Source organism: Hyperoodon ampullatus (genome assembly GCF_949752795.1).
Source record: "Hyperoodon ampullatus genome assembly, chromosome: 3".
NCBI lineage: Eukaryota > Metazoa > Chordata > Mammalia > Artiodactyla > Ziphiidae > Hyperoodon > Hyperoodon ampullatus.
In genome coordinates this window covers 101,495,972-101,511,920 of record NC_136916.1, presented here as the reverse complement: position 1 = coordinate 101,511,920, position 15,949 = coordinate 101,495,972, and positions in this window count along the sequence as shown.

Genomic DNA, 15,949 nt, shown 5'->3' with positions numbered 1-15,949 from the left:
AATGGTCATCTATGAAGCATAGAACTCCCCATGAAGGAAATTCTGGTCCTCTTTTATGTTTAAATATGTTCTCTTCACCAGACATTTCTAGGGCGGGATGGGAATTGTTACTCTCAGGTATGCTGCCTTACTTAGCTTTCGGCATTTTTTTTTTTGCCAAGACACACTCATAACTCCCTTAACAGGAACAATGAAGTGATCAGTTATAGTATCCCACACCTCACTAATGTGTGACTTAAATTTTTTGGCATAAATTTTCAAGCAGTAGTTTCATTTTTTTCCTCTGCTGTTGTTTAAAAAATTGGGGTCAACATTACTTCTTATTCAAGCTAGAGAAAAAAAACAGAAAAGTCTTATCTGCAGAACAATTCACATAGAATCTCTTAATATATTGCCTCTACTTTTGCAACAGACTCAAATAATCAGAGTCTCTACAATGGTTGCAGTGAAGCAAGCAGTGTCCTTAGTATAGAAGCAGTATAATACTGCTTCTATCAGCTGACCTTCCTTCTTTTACTTCTTTCATATGATAGTGATTGACTAGAACCTGACAAGAGGAAGTTGTGGTTTTATGATGATCATTCAGCAAGTATATATTAAACATCTGTCCATCATGGTGGGAAGGACTAACTTACTTTTGGGTATTCAACTCACTGGGTTATTTAAATGTCAGTTTACTCTTAACACAAAAGTACAGAGGGGGCTTCCCTGGTGGCGCAGTGGTTGAGAGTCCGCCTGCCGATGCAGGGGACACGGGTTCGTGCCCCGGTCTGGGAAGGTCCCGCGCGCCGCGGAGCAGCTGGGCCCGTGAGCCATGGCCGTTGAGCCTGCGCGTCCGGAGCCTGTGCTCCGCAACGGGGAGAGGCCACAACAGTGAGAGGCCCGCGTACCGCAAAAAAAAAAAAAAAAAAAAAAAAAAAAAAGTACAGAGGCTGGGACTTCCCTGGTGGTGCAGTGGTTAAGAAGCTACCTGCCAATGCAGGGGACACAGGTTCGATCCCTGGTCCAGGAAGATCCCACATGCTGCGGAGCAACTAAGCCCACGCACCACAACTACTGAGCCTGCGCTCTAGAGCCTGCAAGCCACAGCTACTGAGCCCGTGTACCACAACTACTGAAGCCCGCACACCTAGAGCTCATGCTCTGCAACAAGAGAAGCCACTGCAATGAGAAGCCCATGCACCGCAACGAAGAGTAGCCTGCACTTGCTGCAACTACAGAAAGCCTGCACGCAGCAACGAAGACCAATGCAGCCAAAAATAAAATAAATAAATTTATTTTTAAAAAAAGTACAGAGGCTAACGTGACAAAAGTAGTTTCAAGTTTTAAGATTTATCTCATGAGTCACATTCACTGGCCTCAGCCCATCTTTACATCAAAAAAAAATCTGATATACAGAGAGGGGGAAGGTGGCAGAACAATAAGACACGGAGATCCCCTTCCTCCCCGCAGATACATCAGAAATACATCTACACGTGGAACAACTCCTACAGAACACCTACTGAACGCTGGCAGAAGACCTCAGACCTCCCAAAAGGCAAGAAACTCCCCACGTACCTGGGTAGGGCAAAAGAAAAAAGAATAAACAGATAAAAGAATAGGGACGTGACTTGCACCAGTGGGAGGGAGCTGTGAAGGAGGAAAGGTTTCCACACACTAGAAGCCCCTTCACGGGCGGAGACTGCGGGTGGCGGGTGGGGGGGAGCTTCGGGGCCGTGGAGGAGAGCGCAGCCACAGGGGTGCAGAGGGCAAAGCGGAGAGATTCCTGCACAGAGGATCGGAGCCAACCAGCACTCACCAGCCCGAGAGGCCTGTCAGCTCACCCGCCGGGATGGGCAGGGCTGGGAGCTGAGGCTCGGGCTTCCATCGGAGCACAGGGAGAAGAGTGGCAGCGTGAACACAGCCTGAAGGGGTTAGTGCACCATGGCTAGCCGGGAGGGAGTCCAGGAAAAAGTCTGGACCTGCCGAAGAGGCAAGAGACTTTTTCTTCCCTCTTTGTTTCCTGGAGCGCGAGGAGAGGGGATTAAGAGCGCTGCTTAAAGGAGCTCCAGAGATGGGTGCGAGCCGCGGCTAACAGCGCGGACCCCAGAGACATGCATGAGACGCTAAGGCCGCTGCTGCCACCACCAAGAAGCCTGTGTGCGGGCACAGGTCACTTTCCACACGTCCCTTCCGGGCAGCCTGTGCAGCCTGCCACTGCCAGGGTCCCGGGATCCAGGGACAACGTCCCCAGGAAAACGCATGGTGTGCCTCAGGCTGGTGCAATGTCACACTGGCCTCTGCCGCCGCAGGCTTGCCCTGCATCCGTACCCCTCCCACCCCTGGCCTGAGTGAGCCAGAGCCCCCGAATCAGCTGCTCCTTTAACCCCGTCCTGTCTGAGCGAAGAACAGACATCCTCAGGCGACCTACATGCAGAGGCGGGGCCAAATCCAAAGCTGAAACCCCAGAGCTGTGAGAATAAAGAAGATAAAGGGAAATCTCTCCCAGCAGCCTCAGGAGCAGCGGATTAAATCTACACAATCAACTTGATGTACCCTGCATCTGTGGAATACCTGAATAGACAACGAATCATCCCAAATTGAGGAGGTGTACTTTGAGAGCAAGATTTATTATTTTTTCCCCCTTTCCTCTTTTTGTGAGTGTGTATGTGTATGCTTCTGTGTGAGATTTTGTCTGTATACCTTTGCTTTCACCATTTGTCCTAGGGTTCTATCCATCCATTTTTGTGGTTGTTTTCTTTTTGTTTTTTACTTAAAAAATTATTTTTTCTTAATAATTATTTTTTTATTTTAATAACTTTATTTTACCTTTATTTTATTTTCTTTTATCCTCTTTCTTTCTTTCTTTCTAATTTTTCTCCCTTTCTTTCTTTCTACTTTTTCTCCCTTTTATTCTGAGCTGTGTGGATGAAAGGCTCTTGGTGCTGCAGCCAGGAGTCAGTGCTGTGCCTCTGAGGTGGGAGAGCCAACTTCAGGACACTGGTCCGCAAGAGACCTCCCAGCTCCACATAATATCAAACGGCGAAAATCTCCCAGAGATCTCCATCTCAGCACCAGCACCCAGCTTCACTCAACGACCAGCAAACTACAGTACTGGACACCCTATGCCAAACAACTAGCAAGACAGGAAACACAACCCCACCCATTAGGAGAGAAGCTGCCTAAAATCATAAGTCCACAGACACCGCAAAACACACCACCAGACGTGGACCTGTCCACCGGAAAGACAAGATCCAGCCTCATCCACCAGAACACAGGCACTAGTCCCCTCCACCAAGAAGCCTACACAACCCACTGAACCAACTTTAGCCACTGGGGACAGACACCAAAAACAATGGGAACTACGAACCTGCAGCCTGCAAAAAAGGAGACCTGAAACACAGTAAGATAAGCAAAATGAGAAGACAGAAAAACACACAGCAGAAGAAGGAGCAAGATAAAAACCCACCAGACCTAACAAATGAAGAGGAAATAGGCAGTCTACTTGAAAAAGAATTCAGAATAATGATAGTAAAGATGATCCAAACTCTTGGAAATAGAATAGAGAAAATGCAAGAAACATTTAACAAGGATCTAGAAGAAGTAAAGATAAAACAAGCAACAGTGAACAACACAATAAATATAATTAAAAGTACTCTAGAAGGGATCAATAGCAGAATAACTGAGGCAGAAGAACGGATAAGTGACCTGAAAGATAAAATAGTGGAAATAACTACTGCAGAGCAGAATAAAGAAAAAAGAATGAAAAGAACTGAGGTCAGTCTCAGAGGCCTCTGGGACAACATTGAACGCACCAACATTCGAATTATAGGGGTTCCAGAAGAAGAGAAAAAGAAAGGGACTGAGAAAATATTTGAAGAGATTATAGTTGAAAACTTCCCTAATATGGGAAAGGAAATAGTTAATCAAGTCCAGGAGGCACAGAGAGTCCCATACAGAATAAATCCAAGAAGAAATACGCCAAGACACATATTAATCAAACTGTCAAAAATTAAACACAAAGAAATCATATTAAAAGCAGCAAGGGAAAAACAACAAATAACACACAAGGGAATCCCCACAAGGTTAACAGCTGATCTTTCAGCAGAAACTCTGCAAGCCAGAAGGGACTGGCAGGACATATTTAACATGATGAAGGAGAAAAACCTACCACCAAGATTACTCTACCCAGCAATGATCTCATTCAGATTTGATAGAGAAATTAAAACCTTTACAGACAAGCAAAAGCTGAGAGTTCAGCACCACCAAACCAGCTTTACAACAAATGCTAAAGGACCTTCTGTAGGCAAGAAACACAAGAGAAGGAAAAGACCTACAATAACAAACCCAAAACAATTAAGAAAATGGGAATTGGAACATACATATAGATAATTACCTGAAATGTAAATGGATTAAATGCTCCCACCAAAAGACACAGACTGGCTGAACGGATACAAAAACAAGACCCATATATATGCTGTGTATAAGAGACCCACTTCAGACCTAGAGACACATACAGACTGAAAGTGAGGGTATGGAAAAAGATATTCCATGCAAATGGAAATCAAAAGAAAGCTGGAGTAACAATTCTCATATCAGACAAAATAGACTTTAAAATAAAGACTACTACAAGAGACAAAGAAGGACACTACATAATGATCAAGGGATCGATCCAAGAAGAAGTTATAACAATTGTAAATATTTATGCACCCAACATAGGAGCACCTCAATACATAAAGCAAATACTAACAGCCATAAAAGGGGAAATCGACAGTAAAACATTCATAGTAGGGGACTTTAACACCCCACTTTCACCAATGGACAGATCATCCAAAGTGAAAATAAATAAGGAAACACAAGCTTTAAATGATACATTAAACCAGATGGACTTAATTGATATTTATAGGACAGTACATCCAAAAAAAATAGAATACACATTTTCTCAAGTGCTCATAGAATATTCTCCAGGATAGATCATATCTTGGGTCACAAATGAAGCCTTGGTAAATTTTAGAACATTGAAATGGTATCAAGTATCTTTTCTGACCACAACACTATGAGACTAGATATCAATTACAGGAAAAAAAAACAATGTAGAAAATACAGGTGCCCGCGAGCTCCCGGGCTCGGCGACCGAGGCGTGTTTAGGATTGGCCGTATTTTGAAAAAATTTTAAATACATCAGAAATTCATCTACACGTGGAACAACTCCAACAGAACACCTACTGAACGCTGACAGAAGACCTCAGACCCCCCAAAAGGCAAGAAACTCCCCACATACCTGGGTAGGTCAAAAGAAAAAAAGAATAAACAGAGACAATAGGATATGGACGGGACCTGCACCAGTGGGAGGGAGCCGTGAAGGAGGTAAGGTTTCTACACACTACAAGCCCCTTCGCGGGCGGAGACTGCAGGTGGCGGAGGGGGAAAGCTTCGGAGTAGCGGAGGAGAGCACAGCAACAGGGGTGCGGAGGGCAAAGCAGAGAGGTTTTGGCACAGAGGATCGGTGCCCTCAGGCACACACCAGCCCGAGAGACTTGTCTGCTCGGCCGCCAGGGCGGGCGGGGCTGGGAGCTGAGGCTCGGGTATAGGCTTTCAGTCGGAGCGCAGGGAGAGGACTGGGGCTGGCGGCAGGAAGAGACCCTGAAGGGGTTAGTGCTAGCCCGGAGGGAGTCCGGGGAAAGGGTCTGGAGCTACCGGAGAGGCAAGAGACTTTTTTCCCTTTTGTTGCCTGGTGCGCGAGGAGAGGGCATTCCCCTCCCTCCCCTCTGCCTGAGTGAGCCAGAGCCCCCGAATCAGCGGCTCCTTTAAACCCGTCCTGTCTGAGCGAAGAACGGATGCCCTCCGGCGACCTACGCGCAGAGGCGGGGCCAGGTCCAAGGCTGAGACCCGGGAGCTGTGAGAGCAGAGACAGGGAAATCTCTCTGTGCAGCCTCCGAGGCAGCGGATTAAAGCTCCACGGTCCATTTGATGTGCCCTGCGTCTGTGGAGTGCATGAATGGACAGCGAATCATCCCAAATTGAGGAAGTGGACCTTGAGGACAAGATTTAAGACTTTCCCCCCCTTTTTTTTTCCTCTTTTTACAACGAATTATCTCAAATTAAGGAGGTGGACTTAGCAAGATTTCAGACTTTTCGCCCTTTTCCTCTTTTTACAACAAATTATCCCAAATCGAGGAGGTGGACTTGGAGAGCAAGATTTTTGATTTTTCCCCCTGCTCTCTTTTTGTGAATGTGTATGTGTAATCTTCTGTGTAAGATTCTCTCTGTATAGCTTTGCTTCCACCATATGTCCCAGGGTTCTATCGGTCCGTGTTTTTTTTCAATAATTACTTTTTAATTTTAATAACGCTACTATATTTCATACTTTATTCTATTTTACTTTACCTGCTCTTTCTTTTTTTCCTCCCTTCCCTTCCTCCCTCCCTCCCTCCGCTCCTCCTTTCCTTCTTTCTTTTTCTTTCCTCCATCCCTCCCTCCCTCCCACCCTTCTTCTTTCCACTTTCTTTTTCTTTCCTTCCTCCCTCCCTCCCTCCCTCCTGTCTTTCTTTCTTTCTTTCCTTCCTCCCTCCCTCTCTTCTTCCATTCACTCTTCCTTTTGCTTTCATTCCTCCCTCCCTCCCTCCTTTCTTTCCTTCTTTCTTTCCATCCTTCCTCCCTCCCTCCTTTCTTTCTTCCTTCCTTCCTTCCTTTCTTCCCTTCTTCCTTTCTTTCAATCTCTCTTTCTTTCTTCTACTAATTATTTCTCTCTACTTTTTCTCACTGTTATTCTGAGCCGGGTGGATGAAAGGCTCTTGGTGCTGCAGCCAGGAGTTAGTGCTGTGCCTCTGAAGTGGGAGAGCCAACTTCAGGACACGGGTCCACAAGAGACCTCCCAGCTCCACATAATATCAAGCAGCGAAAATCTCCCAGGGATCTCCATCTCAACACCAGCACCCAGCTTCAGTCAACGACCAGCAAGCTACAGTGCTGGTCACCCTATGCCAAGCAACTAGCAAGGCAGGAACACAACCCCACCCATTAGCAGAGAGGCTACCTAAAAACATAATAAGGCCACAGACACCCCAAAACACACCACCAGACGTGGACCTGTCCACCAGAAAGACAAGATCGAGCTTCAACCACCAGAACACAGGCATTAGTCCCCCCCACCAGGAAGCCTACACAACCTACTGAAACAACCTTAGCCACGGGGGACAGACACCAAAAACAACGGGAACTACGAATCTGCAGCCTGCAAAAAGGAGACCCCAAACACAGTAACATAAGCAAAATGAGAAAGCAGAAAAACACACAGCAGGTGAAGGAGCAAGATAAAAACCTACCAGACCTAACAAATGAAGAGGTAATAGGCAGTCTACCTGAAAAAGAATTCAGAATAATGATAGTAAAGCTGATCCAAGATTCTATTTCCCAGATCCAAAATCTTGGAAATAGAATAGACAATATGCAAGAAACAGTTAACAAGGACCTAGAAGAACTAAAGATGAATCAAGCATCGATTAAAAACACAATAAATGAAATGAAAAATACTCTAGATGGGATCAATAGCAGAATAACTGAGGCAGAAGAACGGATAAGTGAGGTGGAAGATAAAATAGTGGAAATAACTGATGCAGAGAAAAATAAAGAAAAAAGAATGAAAAGAACAGAGGACAGTCTCAGAGACCTCTGGGACAACATTAAATGCACCAACATTCGAATTATAGGGGTTCCAGAAGAAGAAGAGAAAAAGAAAGGGACTGAGAAAATATTTGAAGAGATTATAGTTGAAAACTTCCCTAATATGGGAAAGGAAATAGTTAATCAAGTCCAGGAGGCACAGAGAGTCCCATACAGAATAAATCCAAGAAGAAATACGCCAAGACACATATTAATCAAACTGTCAAAAATTAAACACAAAGAAATCATATTAAAAGCAGCAAGGGAAAAACAACAAATAACACACAAGGGAATCCCCATCAGGTTAACAGCTGATCTCTCAGCAGAAACTCTACAAGCCAGAAGGGAGTGGCAGGACATAATTAAAGTGATGAAGGAGAGAAACCTGCAACCAAGATTACTCTACCCAGCAAGGATCTCATTCAGATTTGATGGAGAAATTAAAACCTTTACAGACAAGCAAAAGTTGAGAGAGTTCAGCACCACCAAACCAGCGTTACAACAAATGCTAAAGGAACTTCTCTAGGCAAGAAACACAACAGAAGGACTATACCTACAATAATGAACCCAAAGCCATTAAGGAAATGGGAATAGGAACATACATATCAATAATTACCTTAAATGTAAATGGACTAAATGCTCCCACCAAAAGACACAGAGTGGCTGAATGGATACAAAAACAAGACCCATATATATGCTGTCTACAAGAGACCCACTTCAGACCTAGAGACACATACAGATTGAAAGTAAGGGGATGGAAAAAGATATTCCATGCAAATGGAAATCAAAAGAAAGCTGGAGTAGCAATTCTTATATCAGACAAAATAGACTTTAAAATAAAGACTATTAGAAGAGACCAAGAAGGACACTACATAACGATAAAGGGATCGATCCAAGAAGAAGATATAACAATTGTAAATATTTATGCACCCAACATAGGAGCACCTCAATACATAAGGCAAATACTAACAGCCATAAAAGGGGAAATCGACAGTAACACAATCATAGTAGGGGACTTTAACACCCCACTTTCACCAATGGACAGATCATCCAAAATGAAAATAAATAAGGAAACACAAGCTTTAAATGATACATTAAACAAGATGGACTTAATTGATATTTATAGGACATTCCACCCCAAAACAACAGAATACACATTTTTCTCAAGTGCTCATGGAACATTCTCCAGGATAGATCATATCTTGGGTCACAAATCAAGCCTTGGTAAATTTAAGAAAATTGAAATTGTATCAAGTATCTTTTCCGACCACAACGCTATGAGACTAGACATCAATTACAGGAAAAGATCTGTAAAAAATACAAACACATGGAGGCTAAACAATACACTACTCAATAACGAAGTGATCACTGAAGAAATCAAAGAGGAAATTAAGAAATACTTAGAAACAAATGACAATGGAGACACGACGACCCAAAACCTATGGGACGCAGCAAAAGCAGTTCTAAGGGGGAAGTTTATAGCAATACAATCCCACCTTAAGAAACAGGAAACATTTCGAGTAAACAACCTGACCCTGCACCTAAAGCAATTAGAGAAAGAAGAACAAAAAACCCCCCAAGTTAGCAGAAGGAAAGAAATCATAAAGATCAGATCAGAAATAAATGAAAAAGAAATGAAGGAAACGATAGCAAAGATCAACCAAACTAAAAGCTGGTTCTTTGAGAAGATAAACAAAATTGACAAACCATTAGCCAGACTCATCAAGAAAAGAAGGGAGAAGACTCAAATCAGTAGAATTAGAAATGAAAAAGGAGAAGTAACAACTGACACTGCAGAAATACAAAAGATCATGAGAGATTACTATAAGCAACTCTATGCCAATAAAATGGACAACCTGGAAGAAATGGACAAATTCTTAGAAATGCACAACCTACCAAGACTGACTCAGGAAGAAATAGAAAATATGAATAGACCAATCACAAGCACTGAAATTGAAACTGTGATTAAAAATCTTCCATCAAACAAAAGCCCAGGACCAGATGGCTTCACAGGCGAATTCTATCAAACATTTAGAGAAGAGCTAACACCCATCCTTCTCAAACTCTTCCAAACAATATCAGAGGAAGGAACACTCCCAAACTCATTCTACGAGGCCACCATCACCTTGATACCAAAACCAGGCAAGGAAGTCACAAAGAAAGAAAACTACAGGCCAATATCACTGATGAACATAGATGCAAAAATCCTCAACAAAATACTAGCAAACAGAATCCAACAGCACATTAAAAGGATCATACACCATGATCAAGTGGGGTTTATTCCAGGAATGCAAGGATTCTTCAATATACACAAATCAATCAATGTGATACACCATATTAACAAGTTGAAGGAGAAAAACCATATGATCATCTCAATAGATGCAGAGAAAGCTTTCGACAAAATTCAACACCCATTTATGATAAAAACCCTGCAGAAAGTAGGCATAGAGGGAACTTTCCTCAACATAATAAAGGCCATATATGACAAACCCACAGCCAACATTGTCCTCAATGGTGAAAAACTGAAACCATTTCCACTAAGATCAGGAACAAGACAAGGCTGCCCACTCTCACCACTCTTATTCAACATAGTTTTGGAAGTTTTAGCCACAGCAATCAGAGAAGAAAAGGAAATAAAAGGAATCCAAATTGGAAAAGAAGAAGTAAAGCTGTCACTGTTTGCAGATGACATGATACTATACATAGAGAATCCTAAAGATGCTACCGAAAAACTACTAGAGCTAATCAATGAATTTGGTAAAGTAGCAGGATACAAAATTAATGCACAGAAATCTCTGGCATTCCTGTACACTAATGATGAAAAATCTGAAAATGAAATCAAGAAAACACTCCCATTTACCATTGCAACAAAAAGAATAAAATATCTAGGAATAAACCTACCTAAGGAGACAAAAGACCTTTATGCAGAAAATTATAAGACACTGATGAAAGAAATTAAAGATGATATAAATAGATGGAGAGATATACCATGCTCCTGGATTGGAAGAATCAATATTGTGAAAATGACTCTACTACCCAAAGCAATCTACAGATTCAATGCAATCCCTATCAAACTACCACTGGCATTTTTCACAGAAGTAGAACAAAAAATTTCAAAATTTGTTTGGAAAAACAAAAGACCCCAAATAGCCAAAGCAATCTTGAGAACGAAAAACGGAGCTGGAGGAATCAGGCTGCCTGACTTCAGACTATACTACAAAGCTACAGTAATTAAGACAGTGTGGTACTGGCATAAAAACAGAAAGATAGATCAGTGGATCAGGATAGAAAGCCCAGAGATAAACCCACGAACATATGGCCAACTTATCTTTGATAAAGGAGGCAGGAATGTACAGTGGAGAAAGGACAGCCTCTTCAATAAGTGGTGCTGGGAAAACTGGACAGGGACATGTAAAAGTATGAGATTAGATCATTCCCTAACACCATACACAAAAATAAGCTCAAAATGGATTAAAGACCTAAATGTAAGGCCAGAAACTATCAAACTCCTAGAGGAAAACATAGGTAGAACACTCTATGACATAAATCACAGCAAGATCCTTTTGGACCCACCTCCTAGAGAAATGGAACTAAAAACAAAGATAAACAAATGGGACCTAATGAAACTTCAAAGCTTTTGCACAGCAAAGGAAACCATAAACAAGACCAAAAGACAACCCTCAGAATGGGAGAAAATATTTGCAAATGAAGCAACTGACAAAGGATTAATCTCCAAAATTTATAAACAGCTCATGCAGCTCAATAGCAAAAAAACAAACAACCCAATCCAAAAATGGGCAGAAGACTTAAATAGGCATTTCTCCAAAGAAGATATACAGACTGCCAACAAACACATGAAAGAATGCTCAACATCATTAATCATTAGAGAAATGCAAATCAAAACTACAATGAGATATCATCTCACACCAGTCAGAATGGCCATCATCAAGAAATCTAGAAACAATAAATGCTGGAGAGGGTGTGGAGAAAAGGGAACACTCTTGCACTGCTGGTGGGAATGTGAATTGGTACAGCCACTATGGAGAACAGTATGGAGGTTCCTTAAAAAACTAAAAATAGAACTACCATATGACCCAGCAATCCCACTACTAGGCATATACCCTGAGAAAACCATAATTCAAAAAGAGACATGTACCAAAATGTTCATTGCAGCTCTATTCACAATAGCCTGGAGCTGGAAACAACCTAAGTGTCCATCATCGGATGAATGGATAAAGAAGATGTGGCACATATATACAATGGAATATTACTCAGCCACAAAAAGAAACGAAACTGAGCTATTTGTAATGAGGTGGATAGACCTAGAGTCTGTCATACAGAGTGAAGTAAGTCAGAAAGAGAAAGACAAATACCGTATGCTAACACATATATATGGAATTAAAAAATAAATGTCATGAAGAACCTAGGGGTAAAACGGGAATAAAGACACAGACCTAGTTGAGAATGGACTTGAGGATATGGGGAAGGGGAAGGGTAAGCTGTGACAAAGGGAAAGAGAGGCATGGACATATATACACTACCAAACGTAAGGTGGATAGATAGTGGGAAGCAGCCGCAGAGCACAGGGAGATCAGCTCGGTGCTTTGTGACCGCCTGGAGGGGTGGGATGGGGAGGGTGGGAGGGAGGGAGATGCATGAGGGAAGGGATGTGGGAACAGATGTATATGTATGACTGATTCACTTTGTTATAAAGCAGAAACTAATAAAAAAAAAAAAAAAGAAAATACAAACACATGGAGGCTAAACAATATGCTACTAAACAACTAAGAGATCACTGAAGAAATCAAGGAGGAAATAAAAAATTACCTAGAAACAGATGACAATGGAGACACGATGACCCAAAACCTATGGGATGCAGCAAAAGCAGTTCTAAGAGGGAAGTTTATAGCAATACAATTCTACCTTAAGAAACAGGAAACATCTCGAATAAACAACCTAACCTTGCACAAAAAGCAATTAGAGAAAGAAGAACAAAAAAACCCGAAAGTTAGCAAAAGGAAAGAAATCATAAAGATCAGATATGAAATAAATGAAAAAGAAATGAAGGAAACAATAGCAAAGATCAATAAAACTAATAGCTGGATCTTTGAGAAGATAAACAAAATTGATAAACCACTAGCCAGACTCATCAAGAAAAAAAGGGAGAAGACTCAAATCAATAGAATTAGAAATGAAAAAGGAGAAGTAACAACTGACACTGCAGAAATACAAAAGATCATGAGAGATTACTACAAGCAACTCTATGCCAATAAAATGGACAACGTGGAAGAAATGGACAAATTCTTAGAAATGCACCTGCCAAGACTGAATCAGGAAGAAATAGAAAATATGAATAGACCAATCACAAGCACTGAAATTGAAACTGTGATTAAAAATCTTCCAACAAACAAAAGCCCAGGACCAGATGGCTTCAGAGGCAAACTCTTTCAAACATTTAGAGAACAGCTAACACCTATCCTTCTCAAACTCTTCCAAAATATAGCAGAGGGAGGAACACTCCCAAACTCATTCTACAAGGCCACCGTCACCCTGATACCAAAACCAGACAAGGATGTCACAAAGAAAGAAAACTACAGGCCAATATCACTGATGAACATAGATGCAAAAATCCTCAACAAAATACTAGCAAACAGAATCCAACAGCATATTAAAAGGATCATACACCATGATCAAGTGGGGTTTATTCCAGGAATGCAAGGATTCTTCAATATACACAAATCAATCAATGTGATACACCATATTAACAAATTGAAGGAGAAAAACCATATGGCCATCTCAATAGATGCAGAGAAACCTTTCGACAAAATTCAATACCCATTTATGATAAAAACCCTGCAGAAAGTAGGGACAGAGGGAACTTTCCTCAACATAATAAAGGCCATATATGACAAACCCACAGACAACATTGTCCTCGATGGTGAAAAACTGAAAGCATTTCCACTAAGATCAGGAACAAGACAAGGTTGCCCACTCTCAGCACTCTTATTAAACATAGTTTTGGAAGTTTTAGCCACATCAATCAGAAAAAAAGGAAATAAATGGAATCCAGATCGGAAAAGAAGTAAAGCTGTCACTGTTTGCAGATGACATGATACTATACATAGAGAATCCTAAAGATGCTACCAGAAAACTACTAGAGCTAATCAATGAATTTGGTAACGTAGCAGGATACAAAATTAATGCACAGAAATCTCTTGCATTCCTATACACTAATGATGAAAAATCTGAAAGTGAAATCAAGAAAACACTCCCATTTACCATTGCAACAAAAAGAATAAAATATATAGGAATAAACCTACCTAAGCAGACAAAAGACCTGTATGCAGAAAATTATAAGACACTGATGAAAGAAATTAAAGATGATACAAATAGATGCAGAGATATACCATGTTCTTGCATTGGAAGAATCAATATTGTGAAAATGACTCTACTGCCCAAAGCAATATACAGATTCAATGCAATCCCTATCAAAGTACCAATGGCATTTTTCACAGAACTGGAACAAAAAATTTCACAATTTGTATGGAAACACAAAAGACCCCGAATAGCCAAAGCAATCTTGAGAATGAAAAACAGAGCTGGAGGAATCAGGCTCCCTGACTTCAGGCTATACTACAAAGCTACAGGAATCAAGACAGTGTGGTACTGGCACAAAAACAGAGAGATAGATCAATGGAACAGGATAGAAAGCCCAGAGATAAACCCATGCACATATGGTCACCTTATCTTTGACAAAGGAGGCAGGAATGTACAGTGGAGAAAGGACGGCCTCTTCAATAAGTGGTGCTGGGAAAACTGGACAGGGACATGTAAAAGTATGAGATTAGATCATTCCCTAACACCATACACAAAAATAAGCTCAAAATGGATTAAAGACCTAAATGTAAGGCCAGAAACTATCAAAATCTTAGAGGAAAACATAGGCAGACCACTTTGTGACATAAATCACAGCAAGATCCTTTTTGACCCACCTCCCAGATAAATGGAAATAAAAACAAAAATAAACAAATGGGACCTAATGAAACTTAAAAGCTTTTGCACAGCAAAGGAAATCATAAACAAGACCAAAAGACAACCCTCAGAATGGGAGAAAATATTTGCAAATGAAGCAACTGACAAAGGATTAATCTCCAAAATTTACAAGCAGCTCATGCAGCTCAATAACAAAAAAACAACCCAATCCAAAAATGGTCAGAATACCTAAATAGACATTTCTCCAAAGAAGATATACAGACTGCCAACAAACACATGAAAGAATGCTCAACATCATTAATCATTAGAGAAATGCAAATCAAAACTACAATGAGATATCATCTCACACCAGTCAGAATGGCCATCATCAAAAAATCTAGAAACAATAAATGCTGGAGAGGGTGTGGAGAAAAGGGAACACTCTTGCACTGCTGGTGGGAATGTGAATTGGTACAGCCACTATGGAGAACAGTATGGAGGTTCCTTTAAAAACTACAAATAGAACTACCATATGACCCAGCAATCCCACTACGGGGCATATGCCCTGAGAAAACCATAATTCAAAAAGAGCCATGTGCCAAAATGTTCATGGCAGCTCTATTTACAATAGCCAGGAGATGCAAACAAGCTAAGTGTCCATCATCGGATGAATGGATAAAGAAGATGTGGCACATATATACAATGGAATATTACTCAGCCATAAAAAGAAATGAAATTGAGCTATTTGTAATGAGCTGGATGGACCTAAAGTCTGTCATACAGAGTGAAGTAAGTCAGAAAGAGAAAGACAAATACAGTATGCTATCACATATGTATGGAATTTAAGAAAAAAATATGTCATGAAGAACCTAGGGGTAAGACAGAAATAAAGACACAGAACTACTAGAGAATGGACTTGAGGATATGGGGAGGGGGAAGGTTAAGCTGTGACAAAGTGAGAGAGTGGCATGGACATATATATACTACCAAACGTAAAATAGATAGCTAGTGGGAAGCAGCCACATAGCACAGGGAGATCAGCTCAGTGCTTTGTGACCACCTAGAGGGGTGGGATAGGGAGGGAGGGAGGGAGGGAGATGCGGGGGAAGAGATATGGGAACATATGTATATGTATAACTGATTCACTTTTTTATAAAGCAGAAACTAACACACCACTGTAAAGCAATTATACTCCAATAAAGATGTAAAAAAAAATACGATACTAAGTATGGATTCTAGATTCTGAAGCCTACGAATTATGAAAAAAATCTGAACTATGGAAAACATAACAATTTTCTAAAATGTTACTATTTACCAGAGACATTTGCACTCAGAT